This window comes from Gymnogyps californianus, unplaced genomic scaffold (assembly GCF_018139145.2).
Source record: "Gymnogyps californianus isolate 813 unplaced genomic scaffold, ASM1813914v2 HiC_scaffold_41, whole genome shotgun sequence".
Classification (NCBI taxonomy): Eukaryota; Metazoa; Chordata; class Aves; order Accipitriformes; family Cathartidae; genus Gymnogyps; species Gymnogyps californianus.
The window spans coordinates 413458-435948 of record NW_026114301.1 but is presented as its reverse complement, the minus strand read 5'-3'; the positions used below and the strand labels follow the sequence as shown (position 1 = coordinate 435948).

Below are 22491 nucleotides of genomic sequence, written 5' to 3'. Positions count from 1 at the left end.
GGATGAAGGGGAAAGCAAATAAAGTGGATGTTGTTGTGGGAGTCTACTATCGACCACCCAGCCAGGACGACGACACCGATGAATTAGTCTACAAGGAATTAAGGAATATCTCTAGATCAACTGCCCTTGTCCTTAAGGGTGATTTTAACTTCCCAGACATCAACTGGGAATATCATACAGTGGACACAAACAGGTCCAGGAAATTCCTGAAGCACGTTGAAGATGATAACTTCTTGGTGCAGGTACTAAGGGAGCCGACTAGGAAAGGTGCCCTCCTAGATTTGTTGTTTGTAAACAGAGAGGGACTTGTGGGTGTGTCCTGGTTTCGGCTGGGACAGAGTTAATTTTCTTCTTAGTAGCTGCTACAGTGCTGTGTTTTGGATTTAGTGTGAGAATGATGTTGATAACACTCCGATGTTTTAGTTGTTGCTAAGTAGTGCTTATCTTCAGCCAAGGACTTTCCAGTTTCCCGTGCTCTGCCAGCAAGCAGGTGTGCAAGAAGCTGGGAGGGAGCATAGCCGGGGCAGCTGACTTGAACTAGCCAAAGGGGTATTCCATACCATGGAATGTCATGCCCAGTATATAAACAGGGGGGAGTTGGCCGGGCGGCGCGGATCGTGGCTTGGGAACTAACTGGGCATCGGTCAGCGGGTGGTGAGCAATTGCATTGTGCATCACTGGTGGTTTTTCTTGTTTGTTTGGTTGGGTTTTTTTTTCCCTTCCTCCCCCTCCTTTTTGTTATATTCCTTTTCATTACTATTATTATTATTATATATTTCATTATTACTATTGTTAGTATTATATTTTACTTTAGTTATTAAACTGTTCTTATCTCAACCCACGAGTTTTACTTTTTTTTTCCCCCCTCTTTCCTCCTCCTCACCCCACTGGGAGGGGGAAGGGGGAAGCAGCTGCGTGGTGCTTAGCTGCTGGCTGGGGTTAAACCACGACAGGGTGAAGTGGTGATTGGTGGCTGTCTTGGTCACAGTGACCACGAAGTAGTTGAGTTTCAAATTGTTGGTGATGATAGGAGAAAAACTGCCAGCAAAACTTCGACCCTGGATATGGGGAGAGCAAGCTTTAGGCTGCTGAAGGAGCTAGTTAGTAAGGTCCCCTGGGAATCTGCTTTTGAAGGTATTGGGGTCCATGAATGCTGGTCACTTTTTAAGAGCCATCTCTTAAGAGCGCAGAAGCAGGCAATTCCAATGTGTCGGAAGTCAAGCAAGCGGGGCAGAAGGCTGGCTGAACAGGGATCTCCTTCTGGAACTTAGGAAAAGGAAAGTGTACGGACATTGGAAGCAAGGACAGGCAACACGGGAGGACTACAGAGATGCTGTTCGCCACTGTAGGGAGAAAATTCCTGCGGCCAAAGCTCGATTAGAATTCAAGCTGACCAGCACTGTGAAGGACAACAAAAGGGCTTTTTAAAATATGTTCATAGCAAAAGGAGAATCAGAGATAACATTGATCTGTTACTTGATGAGGTCGGTCACCTCACAAATAGGGACATAGACAAAGCGGAGATGTTTAATGCCTTCTTCGCCTCTGTCTTTAACACCGATGATGGGCCCTAGGACCCCCGGAGCCCTGTGTTGGAACACCATGACTGAGGGGATGATAAACTCCCAGCCGACTCTGAACTTGTTCGAGACTTGCTGCTCCAGCTGGATGCACATAAGTCTATGGGGCCCGATGGGATTCATCCCAGGGTACTGAAAGAGCTGGCCAATGTCATCGCAGGACCCCTCTCCATTATTTTTCAGTGGTCTAGGGAATCTGGAGAGGTCCCAGTTGACTGGAAGCTGGCAAATGTTGTCCCAATTTTCAAGAAGGGTAAGAAGGAAGACCCTGGTAATTTCAGGCCTGTCAGTCTCACTTTGGTGACTGGTAAAATTATGGAGAAGATTATTCTGGGAGTTATTGAAAAACACTTGAAAGACAATGCAGTCATTGGTCATAGCCAGCATGGGTTCACGAGGGGAAAGTCCTGCTTAACCAACTTAATTTCCTTTTATGACAAGGTCACCTTATCTAGTTGACCAAGGGAAGCCAGTAGATGTGGTGGTTTTGGATTTTAGCAAAGCTTTTGATATTGTCTCTCACAGTATCCTTCTGGATAAAATGTCCAGCGTACAGCTAGACAAGTCCATAATACATTGGGTGAACAATTGGCTGACGGATCGGGCTCAAAGAGTTGTAGTAAATGGGGTTACATCAGATTAGCAGCCAGTCACCAGTGGAGTTCCCCAGGGCTCAATTTTGGGGCCAGTGCTCTTTAATGTTTTTATAAATGATCTGGATGCAGGAATCGAATGTACATTAAGTAAGTTTGCTGATGATACTAAACTAGGAGGAGCTGTGGACTCCCTCGAGGGTAGAGAGGCCTTACAGAGAGATCTGGATAGACTAGAGAGAACTGGGCAATCACCAACCGTATGAAATTTAACAAGAGCAAGTGCCAGATTCTGCACCTGGGACGGGGTAATCCTGGGTATATGTATTGGGTTTGCATGGCAAGGTTTTGGTAGCAGGGGGGCTACAGGGGTGGTTTCTGTGAGAAGCTGCTAGAAGCTTCCCCTATGTCCGATAAAGTTAATGCCAGCGGGTTCCAAGACGGACCCGCCGCTGGCCAAGGCCAAGCCAATCAGCAACAGTGGTAGCGCCTCTGTGATGATAACATATTTAAGAAAGGGAAAAGAAGTTACAGGGGAGTAGGATTTGCAGCGAGAGAGAGGAGTGAGAAGATGTGAGAGAAACAACTCTGCAGACACCAAGGTCAGGGAAGAAGGAGGGGGAGGAGGTGCTCCAGGCGCCGGAGCAGAGATTCCCCTGCAGCCCATGGTGAAGACCATGGTGAGGCAGGCTGTCCCCCTGCAGCACATGGAGGTCCACGGTGGAGAAGATATCCACCTGCAGCCTGTGGAGGACCCCACGCCGGAGCAGGTGGATGCCCGAAGGAGGCTGTGACCCCGTGGGAAGCCCGCGCTGGAGCAGGCTCCTGGCAGGACCTGCGGACCTGTGGACCCGTGGAGAGAGGAGCCCACGCTGAAGCAGCTTTGCTGGCAGGACTTGTGACCCCGCGGGGGACCCACATTGGAGCAGTCTGTTCCTGAAGGACTGCACCCTGTGGATGGGACCCATGCTGGAGCAGTTTGTGAAGAACTGCAGCCTGTGGGAAGAACTCATGTTGGAGAAGTTTGTGAAGGACTGTCTCCCGTGGGAGGGACCCCACACTGGAGCAGGGGAAGAGTGTGAGGAGTCCTCCCCCTGAGGAGGAAGGAGCGGCAGAAACAACATGTGATGAACTGACCCAAACCCCCATTCCCTGTCCCCCTGCGCTGCTCGGGGGGGGAGGAGGTAGAAAATTCAGGAGTGAAGTTAAGCCCGGGAAGAAGGGAGGGGTGGGGGGAAGGTGTTTTTAAGATTTGGTTTTATTTCTCATTATCCTGCTCTGATTTGACTGGTAATAAATTAAACTAATTTTTCCCTAAGTCGAGTCTGTTTTGCCCATGATGGTAATTGGTGAGTGATCTCCCTGTCCTTATCTTGACCCACGAGCCTTTCATTTTATTTTCTCTCCCCTGTCCAGCTGAGGAGGGGGAGTGATAGAGCAGCTTTGGTGGGCACCTGGCATCTAGCCAGGGTCAACCCACCACAATATATGTACAAACTGGGGGACGAGAGGCTGGAGAGCAGCCCCGCAGAAAGAGATCTGGGGGTTTGGGTTGATGGCAAGTTGAATATGAGCCAACAGTGTGCCCTGGCAGCCAAAAGGGCCAACCGTGTCCTGGGGTGCATCAAGCACAGCATAGCTAGCCGGTCGAGGGAGGTGATTGTCCCACTCTACGCTGCACTGGTGCGGCCCCACCTCGAGTACTGTGTGCAGTTTTGGGTGCCTCAATATAAGGAGGACAGCAAATTATTAGAGTGTGTCCAGAGAAGGGCGACCAAGATGGTGAAAGGTCTCGAGGGAAAGACTTATGAGGAGTGGCTGAGGTCACTTGGCTTGTTCAGCTTGGAGAAGAGAAGGCTGAGGGGTGACCTCATCACAGTCTACAACATCCTCAAGAGGGGCAGCAGAGGGGGAGGTGCTGATCTCTCTCTGGTGACCAGTGATAGGACACGAGGAAATGGTATGAAGCTGCATCAGGGGAAGTTCAGATTGGACATTGTATTTAGCTCCCTAACAACTCTGAAACAAGGAAAAACAATGTATATATTTTCCAGATTGAGCAACTGAATTAGAAGGTAATGATGAACTGAGTCCTATTTGCATCTGAGTTACTTTATCCCTTTCAGTGTCTGCTTGAGATTGCTATCTGAGTGAAGTTGTGTGTTTACTTGACTTACATGCATCACACTGGAAGTCTATGACAGAATCAGGCGACTCTAGGCTCCAGTCTTGTGCCTTTACTGGAAGGCTCCCTTTCCTCCTCTTTAAGGTTACTTAGTTTGTGTCTATTTCTGGGACTGGCATGACAGAGTATGGAGCTTTGACTTTTTATACAAGCTACTACAGGCAAAAGATTTAACAAGCATAAGGAGGTAAAAAATTTAATGAACATCTGAAAGGAGGTTTTGTTTGTAACTGGCTTTATGAATTACAGCTGGCAGTAATGTATGGTGGACAACCACAAGGTCAAACTTTACAACTTTCCTAGGGGTTCCTAGGATTCTCTGCTATTCATCTAATAAAAAATATATTTTGTTCCATTGTATATCTGATTTTTACTTTGGTGAGAAACAGGGACTATTAATTTCATACTCAACGTGTCCAATGTTTATACAACATTATACACTGTCAAATTCTAGAAGCTCAGCTTCAAGCCCACAAGGTAGAAGAAACAGATTTACTTTGACAGAACACATCTACTGTTTAGACAGGTCACAACTTCCCCTGATAATAGTTAGACGACAAAACTGCAAATCTATGATACAGTAAAATTCCAGTCATGTTACCTTGGGGACATGGGCAGTGATTTGACCTCTGATCACTGGGCTTCTAAAAGCTGCTGGAGTTGGTTCTGTAATGTCACATGCTCTACTGTCTGCCTGTAAGAAAATATAAGACTGTTTAACCTGTATTTTAAAACTGTCAGCCTTAGTATGCTAAAGGATAAATGATACCACTTGTTCAACTTTGTATACAAAAGAGAAGCCCCATTCACCTATAATTTAGGTAGTAAATAGAGAGATTATAAATATTAACATAAACAGAGATAGTTTACGCTCCTGTAAGTTGTCTCTGAATCCCTGTGGATATTTTGTGATCACTGTAAAACCACAAGTGGGAGATGCTTACTTATCAGAAATTATTTATTATAGTTCATATAAGGACAAGTGTGGGATCATAAGCAGTAGTTTGCTGGAACTGAGTGACTCACAGAAAATAATATCCCAGAAACAAAGATATATCAGAGCAAACTTAAGGTCACTTAGTTCTTACTCAGTTCTGTAAAGGAAGGGGAAGGGGACAGATTAAGAAATCACTCCCCACATTTGGTGAATGGCCTTTACTCAGTTAAACAATGGCTCAGACAATTGTTCTCTCCTTTCCTCTCTGCAAAAGAACTCAGACAGGAGCCTTTGCTCACTGGGTAGGGCTGGTCCAATCTCCTTCAGCCTGCAGGATGGAACTAAGTATGTCCTTTCTGTATTCCAAGGGAGTAGGAAAAACTGCATCTGCTTGTTGCCCAATCTTACCAAAGGTCCTACATGTGCTCTGCACCCACCACACCCATCTTATATTCAGTAGTGCTGTATATACTGCAGTCTATCACTTTCAGTGTCATGCTATGATCTACATTGATTTGTAAATAATTTGAGAGAGCAATGTTAAAAAAAATTATAATAGTAGGTATACATTTGTACTGGAATCTAGTAGAATATAACCTTATCAAAGATAACATATATATAAACACAAATGTTCATTCGAAGAATAGAGAAGCAAAATTATGAAACTGACATCCATACTAGAAACTCCATTTACCATGGAACTGTAATCACATTATTTGTTGTCCTGCTACATATTTATTTCCATAGGACTCAGTTTAACAAGATAATCTGCAAATCTTCAAGTAGTTCTATGAAAATAAATGAATACATCAATTTGCCACAGAAGTTCTTCTCCCTCTCCCTGCCCCATCCAATTTTGACCTTCCATTCCAACATCAAAACATCACTTGAGCTTGTCAACCACAACAGATAACATTTTATCTTGTTTAGTGACATATGTAAGTTCCAGTGCCTCTAAACACTGCACAGACAGTTACTGGGAAACTACCAGAAAACAAAGACTTCCAGCTTTCCATTAATGTATATATGCTGTCTTTCACCTGGAACACAATTGGTCCACTAGGTTTTGTTCCCTGGTCCTTCAATCATGGAATATGGTATTCTGAATGAGGCTCTGATTAGAAACAATGAAAATGTGAAAAAAATGACTTTTTATCTGTTTCTTCTAGTCTCTGCTTCTGTTGCTGTGGAAGTAATGTTTTTACTACTTTTAATCTTATTAGATCTGCAGAACTAATACAGTTCTCTGACAGTGAGCTGAATTCTTTCCTAGCTCATATACCATCAGCAGAATAGTTAACTGTTCCTGTCCTGGTTTCGGCTGGGACAGAGTTAACTCTCTTCTTAGTAGCTGGTACAGTGCTGTGTTTTGGATTTAGTGTGAGAATACTGTTGATAACATGCTGATGTTTTAGTTGTTGCTAAGTAGGGCTTATCTTAAGCCAAGGACTTTTCAGTTTCCCATGCTCTGCCAGCAAGCAGGTGTACAAGAAGCTGGGAGGGAGCAGAGCCAGGGCAGCTGACCCAAACTGGCCAAAGGGATATTCCATACCATGGAATGTCATGCCCAGTATATAAACAGGGGGGAGTTGGCCAGGAGGGGCGGATTGCGGCTCTGGCATTGGTCAGTGGGTGGTGAGCAATTGCATTGTGCATCACTGTTTTTTTTTTTCCCTTCCCCCCTCCTCTTTTTTTTGTTATATTCCTTTTCATTATTATTATTATTATTATATTTCATTATTATTATTCTTAGTATTATATTTTACTTTAGTTATTAAACTGTTCTTATCTCAACCCACGAGTTTTACTTTTTTTCCTTTCCTCCTCCCCATCCCACTGGGAGGTGGGAGGGGGAAGCAGCTGTGTGGTGCTTAGTTGCTGACTGGGGTTAAACCACGACAGTTCCAAATGCAGAGTCTTTATAACTGGCAATGTCAAAGCCAGAAAGAATACAGATGACTTTTTAGACTGCGGGCTGTACTCACAAGGCTGACAAAAATAAACATTTTACTTGTAAATGATCAGAGGGGATATGAAAATTACTAAAGAAATAAAGGTGGGATCTCAACATACTGTCTTGCCATCACATTTTAGAACACAACCACGCTTTACATAGATTTCTTCTTCCTTTAATTTTCCCTCTTCCTCATGTCTACACACTTCCTTATTCTATTTTAAAATCATTCCTACCATCTGTCAGCATTGTTTTATATTACAAATCCACAGACGATACTCTCTTTTGAGAGCTAGAGAAATTTTAATTTGAGATTAGATTGTGATACAGTTTATCTGTTGTACTTGCCTTTTATGCTTTTCTCAGCATCTATTTCTGAATATCTAAATAATAAGTATTAAAAACAGACTGATTCAGGAGATAAGAACACTATAGCTTTATGGGTAAGAGTGTCTAACTACTTTAAGATATGCCCAAATTCTGAATGTCTTAGTTTAGACAATGTTCCCACTAAGCACTAAGGTATGCCACACCTGGAGTCCTGTGTCCAGTTCTGGGCTCCTCAGTATAAGAGAGACATGGACATACTGGAGAGAGTCCAACAAAGGGCTATGAAGATGATTAAGGGACTGGAGCATCTCTCGTATGAGGAAAGGCTGAGAGAGCTGGGACAGTTTAGCCTGGAGAAGAGAAGGCTCAGGGGAGATCTCCTCAATGTGTACAAGTACCTGAAGGGAGAGTGCAAAGAAGACAGAGCCAGGCTCTTTTCAGTGGTGCCCAGTGACAGGACAAGGGGCAATGGGAACAAGCTGAAACACAGGAGGTTCTATCTGAACATCAGGAAACCCTTTTTTCACTGTGAGGGTGACTGAGCACTGGAACAGGTTGCCCAGGGAGGTTGTGGAATTTCCATCCTTGGAGATATTCAAAAGCTGTCTGGACACAGTCCTGGGCAACTGGCTCTAGGTGCCCTGCTTGAGCAGGGGGGTTGGACCAGATGACCTCCAGAGGTCACTTCCAACCTCAACTATTCTGTGATTCTGTGACCTTGGCATGTCTCCTTAGATAACTATGGACTCAAGCTTCCTCTTAATGACATTAAGGAGTTCAGTCACTGAACAGGGAATAGGCTGAAGTACTGGGCTCTAGTGAAATATCTTTCATGCTATACTGCCTTACTGCCTTGTTTTGTTTCAAATAAAAAAAAAGAATGACCACTCTATATAGCAGAAAATAAAACAGCTTAACTAATTAAATGAGAAACATTTTAAAGTTTATTTTTGGTTTCTTAATATACTTTTATATAGCACTTATGACCACACACAAAAAACCAAGCAACATGCACATACCTTATTTTACCACTAGGATCATTTTTTTATTCAGCTATTTTTATAGCTATTCCTATAAAGTTTCAGGAAATTCATGGATTTTTCCTACAGAACATAGAAAAGTGATGGCAACAGAGAATATTCAACCACTTTCTCATCTTCATTTTTTGACTCATGATTTGCTTTGACTTTTGTCTTGCCAGAGATTTCGGCTTGATAGCATATCAAGAAGATCAGGGTTTGGCTCATTTATTGCTTTGCACATCCAGGTCCACAAATTTAGTATATTCTTTGGGAATCCAGGGAGGATGGACTGTCATCAAACAGCACCATAAAAGAAGTCTAGGGAAACATTAATTTTGTCATTGGTTCTGACTGGATCTCTTCAGGCCAGGAAAGCCCAAACAATACAAGTCATTACTGCTAATGACATCAGTGATGAAAACCATGTTTTTGCACAGGTAAGAATTTTCTGCTCCGGTATCAAAGGCTTTTTTTAGATAAGAAATATGCTACTGATGAAATCAGTGAGAGAATAACTAAAATTGGAAGACCTAAAGAGACCTCAGGAAATAAAATGGAAGCCAACAGTTTGCATAGGCTGTGAGAAATTTTTGTGACTGTCTTAAGTATCTTCTTTAGTTCAAAAAATCCTACTGAATTGACCAAACCTTACTAAGAGATGCAAACCAAAGAATCATAGAATCATAGAATATCTCAAGTTGGAAGGGATCCATAAGGATCATCAAGTCCAACTCCCTGCTCCTTGCAGGACTACCTAACACTAAACCATATGACTAAGAGCATCGTCCAGATGCTCCTTGAACTCTGACAGGCTTGGTGCTGTGACCACTTCCCTGGGGAGCCTGTTCCAGTGACCGACCACCCTCTCAGTGAAGAACCTTTTTCTAATGTCCAATCTGAACTTCCCCTGACACAGCTTCATGCCATTTCCTCGTGTCCTGTTGCTGGTCACCAGAGAGAGGAGATCAGCACCTCCCCCTCCACTGCCCCTCTTGAGGAAGTTGTAGACTGCGATGAGGTCACCCCTCAGCCTTCTCTTCTCCAAGCTGAACAAACCAGGTGACCTCAGCCGCTCCTCCTAAGTCTTGCCCTCGAGGCCTTTCACCATCTTTGTTGCCCTCCTTTGGACACATTCTAATATTTTTATATCTTTCTTATATTGTGGAGCCCAAAACTGCACACAGTACTCGAGGTGGGGTCACACCAGTGCACCAGATGCACCTGCTGCACCAGGCAGGAACTTGTCACCATTGCCCCCTATCCCTTAAGTCACTGCATTCTGCCGAGTGAAGAGAGGATAGGGAGTCCTCTGTATCACGTGTCCAGATCTCTCATCATTCATTATTTCTGTAGAAGGGTAGGTTTCAACATCTTTTTATTTAAATGAGTGTCCTGGTTTTGGCTAGGATAGAGTTAATTTTCTTCCTAGTAGCTGGTATAGTGCTGTGTTTTGGATTTAGTATGAGAATAATGTTGATAACACACTGATGTTTTTAGTTGTTGCTAAGTAGTGTTTATACTAAGTCAAGGATTTTTCAGCTTCTCATGCCCAGTGTGGTGGGTTGACCCTGGCCAGATGCCAGGTGCCCACCAAAGCCGCTCTATCACTCCCCCTCCTCAGCAGGACAGGGGGAGAAAATAAAATGAAAGGCTCGTAGGTCGAGATAAGGGCAGTTTAATAAAGCAGAAGCAAAGGTCATGCACGAAAGCAAAGGAAAACAAAAGATTTTATTCTCTACTTCCCATCAGCAGGCGATGTCCGGCCACTTCCCGGGAAGCAGGGCTTCAGTATGCGTAGTGGTTGCTCTGGAAGACAAATGTAAATAAACAAATGCCCCCCCTTCCTCCTCCTTCTCCTAGCTTTTATGCTGAGCAGATGTCATATGGTATGGAATATCCCTTTAGTCAGTTTGGGTCAGCTGTCCTGGATCTGTCCCCTCCCAAGATCTTGCCCACCCCAGCCTACTGGTGAGGGGGGGGCAATGTTGGAGAGACAGCCTTGATGCTGTGCGAGCACTGCTCAGCAGTAGCCAAAACACTGGTGTGTTATCAACACCTTTCTAGCTACCAATACAGAGCACAGCACTATGAGGGCTGCTATGGGGAAAATTAACTCCGTCTCAGCTAGACCCAATACACCCAGCCAGCAAGAAGGCTGGAGGGGCACAAGAAGTTGGGAGGGGACATCTCCCTGGGACCATGCTCCTAGCATCCTCTGGCTCCCTAGTCGTTATCTTTTTAAATCATACAGTGTCACCCCATCTCCTGACATCCCAGAGGACTACCATGAGGAGTTAATGAAGGAAACCCGGCCAATTGCCGTAGAACAGGAGTTGGCAGCCCATTTAACTGACTCTGAGAGCGCCCTTTATATCCAAATTGCTCACAATGGACAATACCTATATAAGATCAATGACTTAAGTCCTACTGGAAAACCCACACAGTTAGGGATCTTTCAACAGGATTAGGAGCTGCTGGATTGAGCATAGGAGTGTTAAATTCTATGGACTTGGAGATCATTAATAATAAAGTGTCTAGGCTAGGACAATTAAGCAAACAAGCTATAATTGGTCAGACCATGGATATAGTAAAGGGGATGGATAGACAGAACTACTAAAACCCTGACGATTAGTCTAAACCCACGGAAAAAGCTCCAACAGATTTTGAAGGACATGCATACTGGTGTTCACAATTTTGTTTCTAACACCACATGTGTTACTATGCAAACCTTTGCTACAAATGAATATGAACAACAAGCCAATTGGGTCCATAGTGGAAATCCCGCTGTGTTAAGGGACCCTATTATTGGGTCAGTGCCAGAGTTTTAAATCCCGGTTTCTCAAAATTGTATACTCAGAGGAAGGAAGCAAAAGTAACCTGTTAAGTGGATCTATTCATTACTGCACTGTGAATAAGAAAATTAAAGAAGAACCCATTTACCAATATACCCCACTTCCCATCATTGTAGCTAATAGAATATGGGCTCCAGTTCAAGGAAGCAAAAGGATACCCAGATGGATAAGCAGATAGATAACCAAGGCAATCTAATCGATACTCATGGATGTGAACAATGGGGAAACCATGAATGGTACTGCCCTGAACATTTAGTAATGCAAGACCCATGTTCAAGTAATATATCCTCAGGTACCTGTTATTTAGACTCATTGTATGATAATTGCATGGTTGTACTTAAGGGAAAGCCAGGTTGTATATGATGTGTGGTGTCACTTTGTGATGTTCTATGGAATGATGGGAACAAAATGATCGCTCCTGCCCGAGAATGCCGGTGCAACGTTACAGCACTAGAGACCTGTGGATGACTTATAGAAGCCATAAAGCTAACCTCACATCAATACTGGTGGAATATTGGCCTACAACTTGGAGCATACACTGATACAGGGGATGCCCACACCGTAACGGAGGAGGAAGAATGAGCACTCTCACTATTGGCTAAGTAACTCTCACCGTTGGCTAGATAAGTATTTTGCTCATAGGCACACGAGTTCCGAGTTATGAATTAGAGAACTTGTGAATTAGAAACCTCCTGAATTATGTGACGAATTAGTGAATTTGCATGTTAGACTAGTCTGTACAAAGGGGATTGAGCCCTTGTTTGATGTGTGTGGTTGTTTTCTTTCCTAATGAACTCATAAAAGAATGTTTAATTTACAGTGTATGTTGTCCTGTAAATTTGAGAGATCCAAATGGACCATGACACAGAGTGATCAGGAAAGGGGAGAAATAACTCTTGTTTTTCTGGAAGAAAACAAGACAGAAGTGGGAAAGCCTCTGACATGGTGGCAGCCCCTGGTCTCTTCTCACAGAGGCCATCCCTGCAGCCCCCCACTACCAAAACCTTGCCACATAAACCCAGTACACCTGAGAACACCTAAAGGCTGGAATGTCCCGTCTTCTGTCACAGGTAGTACAGCAAACCGGGATCTCTTGGAACAACTAAAAGTGACTGAGGAGGACTGAGAAGCACCACACACACCACCTAAGAAAAGAAAGATACCTGAAGTTCAGTGGCTCACCCTGTAAAGTTTACTGTTGAAAAGAAAATATTCGTAAAAAATCTTTAAACTTTGCTGTCTGTAGCATCTATTTAAAAAACATGTTGGGGTGAGGTGGGGTTAGGTGAAAGAATACACATGCACAGCCTTGTGGTTGGGTTGTAAGTTTTATTTACAGAATACATTTATGAAAATCATTACAAGAGATGCAGGTCTGGGTCTTCTGAAACATGTTTTGAGTAGCTCTGGTCATGGGGAAAGCTCCATATTCATATTTTACAAACCGCATCACCATCTGGTACTAGATCGTTAGAACACAGTTTCAAAAGCTGTTCAAAAGGTAGTCCATTGTTACAGTGATGTAGGAAAAAGACACAGTGGTATCCGCAGGCTGTGGAGAGGGGATACTGCAGTTGCTTCCTCTGGAAAGCAATATCCTTAGCGTTGTGTTTTTAAAAAGGACATGATGCTTTCAGGAAAAAGCGCTGTTTGGAGGGTAGCCATACGAGTCAAAAACTTCTGTGCGGTTCTGATTTGCCAGGAAAATTGCTAGCCAGTACTCTCCAGGCTGATTACGTGGATGTGTATTCACAACCATACTTGCTGGTCTTGGAGAAACACGGGCCAGAGGGAGCCAGTCGCTCAGGTAAACACCTAGAAATGTTTCCCTGGCGTAGGGGTCTGCTGAAAAAAACTGAGAGCTGTTCGGTGTCCATCCTCATATGTAGTCGAAGAGCACGTGTCTCCGTTGGTTTATTTCTATCATGTTGTCAAATACACCGTACACGATCATATTAATGATGGTGGTCAAGGCCCCTGCAAAGCGTACTTCTGCTCTCAGGCTTCCTGTTTTAATCAGGGAATAGTGATCAGCACATTCTTGGTCTGGAGACAGGTCAAAGGTGAACAGGGTATAGCCACGGGCAAACTCTTCCCTGTCAAGCAGCAGGGAACAGTCTTTCATATGGCTGCCGATAGTCTGAATGAGCTGCATGTATTCTCTCACACAGCAGCCATTCTCAAAATCAGGCTGCAGCTATTTCGCTGGCATTTGTTCACCATCCACAGAGGGCCACAAAATTTACAGCATAATGTTTAAAGTGGAAAGGGTTCTTAGCATAATTGCTGCTAAAAGCATTGTTATCTACGAACCAAATAACAAGCAGCTTAGCTAGCTGTCCCAGAAACAAATTTTCCTGGTTGCTGACACAACTGCCGGCCAGTATGCTGAACACTTTCATGCCCACCCGGTCCACTGGGTATTTAGTGCTGTCCATAAGTAATGCCTCAGCATGCCCCAAATGCACTCCAGGTGCCACCTGCACCTTCTTCACAAACAGCAAGGCATAGGTAATAACCAGCTTGCAGGCTCCTGCCACCGGGGACCTCATCAAACAAAAGATTAATTTTTACATCCACATCACTCAACAAAAGCTTGTCTTGAAAGAACAGTTCGCTGTGGAGGGGTCCCAATAGTTCAGTCCTCCTGCTCTGGGCCATCAGAGCCAAGCGTTGCCTGAACCCCTGATTACCGACACCATCCAGCATGACTGCTTCCTGCTGCCCAGCTGTGTCTTTGTAGAACAGCCCCATAGAGAAGTGCATGGACAGCATGCCACGGTTGTAATTGAGAAGCAACTCAGTGAAGGCACAGTAGGGGTAGAAGTTGTTGCTCTGGCTTATCAGTCGATCCCTCAGTGAAACTTCCAGCTGGCTGAAAATAGAGGCCAGTGGGTAATTCACGAGACTCATGGCCTCACCAGCTCCGAGGTTGGACATGTCAGCTTTTTCAGTCTTGCAGCAAAGGTACAGCAGGGTGTTGTTCATATCTATGTCATCTTCCCCATTCCCAGCTATGAAAGAGTCCAGAGGTGCAGACTCTGCAATAACGGAAAGTGGAGGCACCTCAATAAACAGGCTTTTCTCAATGCCAGTCTGTGTGGGGGACACTTCAAACAAATCCGGCTCCAATTTGGTACATTCTTCTGAGCAGCCACGAATGAAAGCTGTTAAAATATATTTCCTTTTCTAGCGGTAGAACAGGACCTCTTTCTCTGGGTTTTCTGTTTCTTTTGCATGGTTCGGCCTGTCTTGTTCTTTTTCTTCTTCTTGTCCTGGTCAGACAGTTGTCTGGCACTCCCCTTCCTTTTTTTTTTAAAAGGCTGGGGCGGTCCTTCCCTCTGGGGGTGTGACTTGGCCAGATCCCCAGTTGCAGAAAAAGTGTAAGGCTTTTCATCTGTTTCAAGCTCTGTTTTCCTTATGACAGGGTCATAGACCAGGCCCACTGCTGGAGAATCGACAGCTGAAGCTTTGTTGTGGAGGTTAATAAGATGGTTCATATGTTCCATCAACATGGAGAGGGATGGATAATAGCCTTTCTGCAAAGTATACTGCCATGTCTTGCCCTGCAGTGCTATTTCAAAGATGGCATCTTCACTGATGCTATTCCAGCTGTGCAGTTACTGTATTTCCACCAGCCCCACTTCCCACTTCCTGGAGAGCCCAAGGGGCCTCACCAGCTTTATAGTAAAGTTCAAGCTGGTGTTTTGTGGGAAGATTCTGGCATTGCTGGTATTGCTGGATAGCGTGATATAGAAACCCCCGTCTGCCATCCTTTTTTCCACCTGCTCCACTGCCAATCACTAGGTGTCCTGGACTTGGGAGACTTCTATCCAACTGCTAAATTTCTGGGGCCAGCCACTCCACCAGCAGCTGTTTCTTTCTTCCTTTCCCTTTTGCAGTGATGATCTCAAGTTTGTAGATTCTGTCCTCATCAGGATTCACTTTTTGAAATTCTTTAGGGTAAAATGCCCCCTTGACTGTTTGTGATCATAGTCTTTTAAGTGGTACACAGGTATCTGTCCCTTTCTCACAATTTCAGCTACTATGAAAATTTCGTCTGTGAACATCTGCTCATAACCCTTCTCAAATCTCTCTTTTGTTCTAGACACCCTGACGTGGTCTCCCTTTTTGAGCAGAGGAGCAGATTCTTTCATTTTAAACACATCCCCATATACAGTTTTCTAAACCCTCGCAGAGTTTGAAGTGTTCACATCTACAGGCCTGGCTCTGATAGTTCTGTGGAAACTATGGTTATAGCTCTTTATAAACTCCGACAACACATCAATGTAGTGAAAAGTGTTGCACACTATAAAATATCTCCACATCTTGGGTTTGAGCGTCCTGTTAAAGCGCTCTATGACAGAGGCTTTTACTTCATCATTCGTAACAAAATGGTGAACATTGCACTGCTTTAACAGCTTGTTTAAAGGCTGGTTTAAAAATTCTTCTCCCTGGTCAGTCTGTAATTTCCAAGGCTTGCGCCCCCTGCTAAAAAAATTGTTTTAAAAGCCCCAGCTATTTCAGAACCTGTTTTGCCTTTTAGACCAATGGCCCAGGCATGCTTGGATAATATGTCTATCACCATTAACATGTGCTTAACACGATCATTGTGTTTGGAAAATTGTTGCATATCCACCAAGTCTGCCTGCCATTGTGCTTCCACCTCTGCCACAATCACCTTGTTTCTTTCAATGTGTTTTCTTGAAGCCTTGTGTAAGCTGTAAGCATCCTGGCTTGCAAGCCAGGTTACCACTTGGCTTCTGTTCAGATCAGCAATTCGCCTTTTAGCAGCTGCAAAAAAGGGATTTATACCCCCAAAGCTTCCCACCTTCCCAGAAGCATAGTAAATGTCTTTTAATAGAAGTGGCGATGTAGATATGTCTACTGACACACTGCTACTTCACATATGTACGAAATGAAACACTGAAATATATATTTATACATATTTGTACAGTCCTTTATATATACTTCTATATATGTATATATTGTAGATAAATTTATATATATTTTTTTATATCTGAGCACTTCCTGGTCCAAAGGAGGTGGGCAGCCAATCACAGGGCTGCTTCCTGGTCCAAAGGAGGCAGGCAGCCAATCACAGGGCGTTGGTATGATGGGGGTCAAGAAATGGCTGTCAGCAAATCACAATGCAGCATGAAAACATGTGGGGAATGATGCTATCAAAAGTGGTGGCATCCCTGTATGTAATGACAGGGGAGCTTCCTTTTCTGACATGCTTCCAGGTATAATGGGAAGGGTGGCTAGTCCTGCCAGCCAATCACAGGGCTGCCACCACACAGCCGCTTGCTCACTCCCCCTGCAGTGGGATTGGGGATTGAATCAGAAGGGTAAGAGTGAGAAAACTCGTGGGTTGAGATAAAGACAGTTTAACAGGTAAAGCAAAAGCTGCACGCACAAGCAAAGCAAAACAAGGAATTCATTCACTACTTCCCATTGGCAGGCAGGTGTTCAGCCATCTCCAGGAAAGCAGGGCTTCATCACGCATAATGGTTACTTGGGAAGACAAATGCCATCACTCCGAATGTCCCCCCTTCCTTCTTCTTCCCCACAGCTTTTATTGCTGAGCACGATGTCATACAGTATGGAATATCTCTTTGGTCAGTTGGGGTCAGCAGTCCTGGCTGTGTCCCCTCCCAACTTCCTGGGCACCCCCAGCCTACTCGCTGGCAGGGCAGTGTGAGAAAACCTGCTATAGTACTTCCTATGACATGCAACTCAAATCATGGGTCACAACAATTTAAAGGTATATCCATTACAATCTCCACCCATAAACTGTGAGAAAACCCATGAGTTTCCTCACTTATACCCTTCTGATTCTCTTCCCCATCCCACTGGGGGGGAGTGAGTGAGTGGCTGTGTGGTGCTTAGCTGCCTACCAGGGTTAACCCACAACAATATGCCAGGAGAGATATCCTTTTCCTCTGTATAGAATATCAAACCCTTGCTGTCCTTAACAACCCCTGCTGGTTACATATACAGCACTGTATTCAAGCATGTGGGAAATATCCTCTAGCACTGGACCACAATTGTCTGTCCTAGTAAATGGCTAAAATATTCCCCGGCACCATGCAGGCCTGCCAGCCAGCACCCTGCAAAACACATAGAGTATTGTTGGGACCATTCCTGATAGGCAGTTCACACGTGTCGTGGTTTAACCCCAGCCGGCAGCTAAGCACCACGCAGCTGCTCGCTCACTGCCCCCCCACCCCTGGGATGGGGGAGAGAATCAGGGAAAAAAAACCTCGTGAGTTGAGATAAAGACAGTTTAATAGGACAGAAAGGAATGAAAAACAATGATAATGATAATAATAATATGACAATAGCAATACTAAAAGAATTAAACTATACAAAGCAAGTAGTGCACAATACAATTGCTCACCACTTGTCGACCGACCCCCAGTTAGTTCCCAAGCCGCAATCCACCCTCCCAGCCAACTCCCCCAGTTTATATATTGGGCATGATGTCATATGGTATGGAATAGCTCTTTGGCCAGTTTGGGTCAGCTGTCCTGGCGGTGTCCCCTCCCAGCTTCTTGTGCCCCCTCCAGCCTTCTTGCTGGCTGGCCATGAGAAGCTGAAAAACCCTTGACTTAGTATAAACACTACTTAGCTACAACTAAAAACATCAGTGTGTTATCATCAACATTATTTTCCTACTAAATCCAAAACACAGCACTATACCAGCTACTAGGAAGAAAATTAACTCTGTCCTAGCTGAAACCAGGACAACATGCAGCCAGTTTGTTTTGGACTTAAAGAGAGTTTATCTGTATAGCTGTGGGCTGTTCCATGCCAGTTGTCTATAGTTGACCACATTTAATGTATGAACAGATTTAGCCTATTATCTGGGCTCTGGCATGGATGTTGGCTAACCATGGAAAGGGCAAAGTTTTAGTGGAACACAGCTTGTGCATGGGCTCAGCAGTTTTTGCAGCAGTCTCCTTTTCACTAAGTTCTTCTATTGCTCTCTTTACATCTAAGAATCTCACTGCAGTTGAAAAAAACCCACAGTCTAGTAATATTTTGCTGCAGGTAGTTAATAACATTTATATCTACTCACTATAAAGATGCATGGGGAAACTGAGGCTACCAGCACTGAGTTGTCAAAGTCTATGAAAGAGCTGGGATATCTTGTCTTCCTCGCTTGTGTTCTCCTTGCTTACTATAACTGTAGTTAAAGTAGATGCAAATGCATGAGTCCCAGAACTGCTTCATGTGTGACAACACCAGCAAAATTAAAACTATTAGGGGCTATTTTCCCTTAATTCGTCCCCATGGTAGCAAATCTTACTGTATGTACTGCATGTGTATGTAGGGATTGATTCACGGACTCTGGTGCGGGTAAAACTAAAGACCTTTATTGCTTACAAGTTTGTACTTATATAGATTCATTAGCTGTCCACGCGCTCTGGCTTGTACTTCGATTGGTTAATGCTTACTGTTCACTCGCCACAGCTAAGTTTCTGATTGGTGCTGTTGAGCAAGACACGCGTCTTTTATCTTTGGACCTGTATCCGTGTTCCAAGTTATTTCTGTCTTCAGTTTCCTTTCTGTGCGCTTGCTTGCTTACTTCCTCATTCTATGTCTTTCAAGGCTATGTCGAATTGTTCAAGGTCGCTCGCAACACTCCCTGCGAATCCCACAATTCCCCCTTTTTGTTTTTCTACCCAAAATGCAGTGTTTACCATCCTTTGCAGGGCCCTTTGCAGACAGGATAGCAAACACGGAATAATGAGAAGGAGGCCACAAATAGCACACAATAAAATTAGCCCAATCTTTATCAAACCTTTAAGCCAACCACTAATTCCCCAGCCACTAAAAAGATTTTCTATCCAACCCCATCCATCATCAACTTGCAACTTCTTAATTCCCTCTTTCAATTGTTGAATGCTACGGTGAATAGATTCCGAGTGATCGGAGAGATTCATACAACACATACCGTCAAGCTCTTCACACCCGTGCCCCTGTGCTAAAAGCAAAAAATCAATTGCTGCGCGATTTTGCAAGGTTGCATGTCTTACAGAATCAACATCTAAAAGCAAACTACTCAAGGCTTGAGAAGTAGCATTAGTCTGCTTGGCTAGCCAACATCCCAACTTATTTAGTGTGGCTAAGGCCTGCGAGGCTGCCACCCCTGGCGCAGCTATAGAAGCCATAATTATCTTTTCACTGTTCCAAAATTCCACATCATCCCTGCACTCTGCCTTAAAGGCGTGGGTCGATCGCTTGGAGCGCCAGTGATTAAAAATTATTGATGTATTTGGTGTTAGCAAAGTGAGCCTCCCCAAACTGTAAGGCCCTCCTTTTATATGAGATGGTATTCCTCCCCATGCGCGATCGCCACAGATAAAAAAGATCCCTGAGGGAAGCACCAGAGGCGCGTTGCTAGATTTGGAAATATTCGGGCTAGTATAGTTGCACTAGGCTGTATCATTTCTATATATGGACAGAGACGAGTTAATATTTTGCGCCGTTGTTCGATTGCGCCCTGCATAATTGAAATACAAACAGCTGTCCATATTAACTGAACCCAGGAGTTCAAGTTCTTGCAGCTCCTGTGGTAATTGGGGTAAATGAGCACTCCACCCGTCCCAGTTGTCGACACAGGCGTTGAAACTGGAGCACAAATGCTGGGACTGGATAGTGTTGGGCCAGGTATCTGCCAGGACTCCGACAAGACATGTTGAAAAAGGGTTCCCTGGAGATGCAATAGACAGGCAAATAAAATCTTGTCCTGTTAGATTCGCTAACGTGACCCACACATTCGTCTTTGGTTGTGGTGGCAGCCATATTGCTTGTATACACCCAATCAAGCTTAAAAAGGTCGTTATCCTCTCCATTTTATATACCGGTCTGTATAACAACAAAAATAGCGAATTGAATAGATCTTACATATACTATTGATTCTCTTACAGCGAATACACAATGGTGCTAAAGTATGATTCAGATAAATGTGCTGATTACCATTAAAATAAATCAAATACTTTCTACCAAAATATACCATGTGCAGTAATATATCCACAGCAGCGCTTACAGACTAGACATATAGACACCTGCGGCCTAGCGAGGCCTGTTACACAACTCCTTACTGTCTCAAGCAAGTCATTTCCCATCAAAACAGTTTGCGCTGTCACTCAAAAGGTCTTCTGATGTCTCGGCAGGCCCTTCAGGGTCTTTTGCGGTTGTCTGTTGTTTGCCTGGCACCGGCAGACCTCGATCATCTGTATTATACCGGCCCCTTGTGATAGGGTTTGTAATACTCGTTTACAGTCTACATTAGCGTTTTCAACCGCTAGCTTAAGTAATAGGGCTTCCTTTGCCTCGGCGTTATCAATCTGCTTATCGAGAGCGTCTCTCAAGCAATCATTAAATTGCATATAAGGCTCGTTCGTTTGTTGCATAATACGGGTAAATGATTTTTCTGCTTTCCCTGTCTCTGGTACTTTAACCATGGCTTGATAAGCTAATCGGGCAGTCAAACGCAAAATCGCGGGGTCAAGTCGTGCCTGTAATCGCGGATCGTCTAACGGCGGCTGCCCTAGCAGCTGGGGTAAGCCTGCTCCATGTAATGGATCATTCGGCTGCTTTTCTAAATTCACAAGTGCTTCTTGGGCACACAGATCCTGCCACCATTGTGCAAATAACAGTTTCTGAGTTGGCGTTAAAATCATGGCGGCTAATTGGCATATATCATAAGGAGTAAGCAATTGTCCTGTAAAAACATTTTCTAACAGACTCTGCGAAAAGGGGGCAGAAAGTCCATAGCTCACAACGGTTTTCTGCAACTCCTTGATTAAGTCCCAATGGAACGGTTGCCACTCATTTGGTCCTCGATCCCGTACCAGGACAGGAAAGGACCAACTCACTGCCTCAAGGTCGCCTGTCTTAATCGCCTCCTCCTTTAGCCTTGCCCACCGATCTTTAGGATCAAAGTCCATGCCGTCCGATGTCGTTTCTTTCGGCAGGGCGGGAGGGATTGCTACAGATGCTGGCGTAAAACCGGGCAATTGTCCAGATGCATCCACAAGCTTACACTGCTCACCCTCCGGAGGTATTGAGGCAGCCTGTAAATCTTGGGATTTAGGTCTGACAGTGGAAGCAGTTTTTTCTCCCCCTACGCCCGCTGTCGTTTCTTCAGGGGAGGTCTGGGGAGCTATAGCACTCATGGCGGCAGCGGCAGCTTTTTTATCTGCCTTAATCTGCTGTAAATTATCTGTCACTACACGCCAAGTGGTCATAATTTGAGCTGCCGTAAAGTCACCTCGTGAGGCTGCTTCCCAGATTAGCATGCCGGCTTTCTCCCAATTATCTACATCAAATACTTCATGCAACTGTGTGGGGGCCCCGTGCGTTTTAAGCCACATTAACAACATTTTCATAGTCTGTTCCTCATATTTGATTCCCCGCTTAGCTAACAATTGCAATAACAGCCGCAAAATGGATGCTTCTTCTACAGACATATGCGCCCCCATTTTAAAAAATGCTCCAGTTGCTCACCTTTATTTGGTGATTGAGACCCGGGTCGTTCAGCTCCTCCGCTGATGTATTCGTCCAACTGGAGTCCCTACCGGCGTACGTTCCACGCTGTAGTTTCGTGCCCCACGTTGGGCGCCATTTGTAGGGATTGATTCACAGACTCTGGTGCGGGTAAAACCAAAGACCTTTATTGTTTACAAGTTTGTACTTATATAGATTCATTAGCTGTCCACGCGCTCTGGCTTGTACTTCGATTGGTTAATGCTTACTGTTCACTCGCTGAGGCTAAGCTTCTGATTGGTGCTGTTGAGCAAGACACGCGTCTTTTATCTTTGGTCCTATATCCGTGTTCCAAGTTATTTCTGTCTTCAGTTTCCTTTCTGTGTGCTTGCTTGCTTACTTCCTCATTCTATGTCTTTCAAGGCTATGTTTAATTGTTCAAGGTCGCTCGCAACACTCCCTGCGAATCCCACATGTGTAGGTCTGCAATGCTGATTTCTAATCCTTTGGTTGAGCTGTGAAGATGTCTTCTCATTAG

General features: G+C 44.3%; 1 long non-coding RNA gene across 1 annotated transcript; it reads right to left on the bottom strand.

Moving 5' to 3' along the window:
- Positions 1-18813: 18813 nt before the first annotated feature.
- LOC127028762 (uncharacterized) lies at positions 18814-22227 on the bottom strand. The gene is made up of 2 exons (XR_007768054.1): positions 21975-22227; positions 18814-20175 (listed from the first exon to the last, which is right to left on the bottom strand). It is a non-coding gene; the product is annotated as an uncharacterized LOC127028762 (long non-coding RNA).
- Positions 22228-22491: the final 264 nt, after the last annotated feature.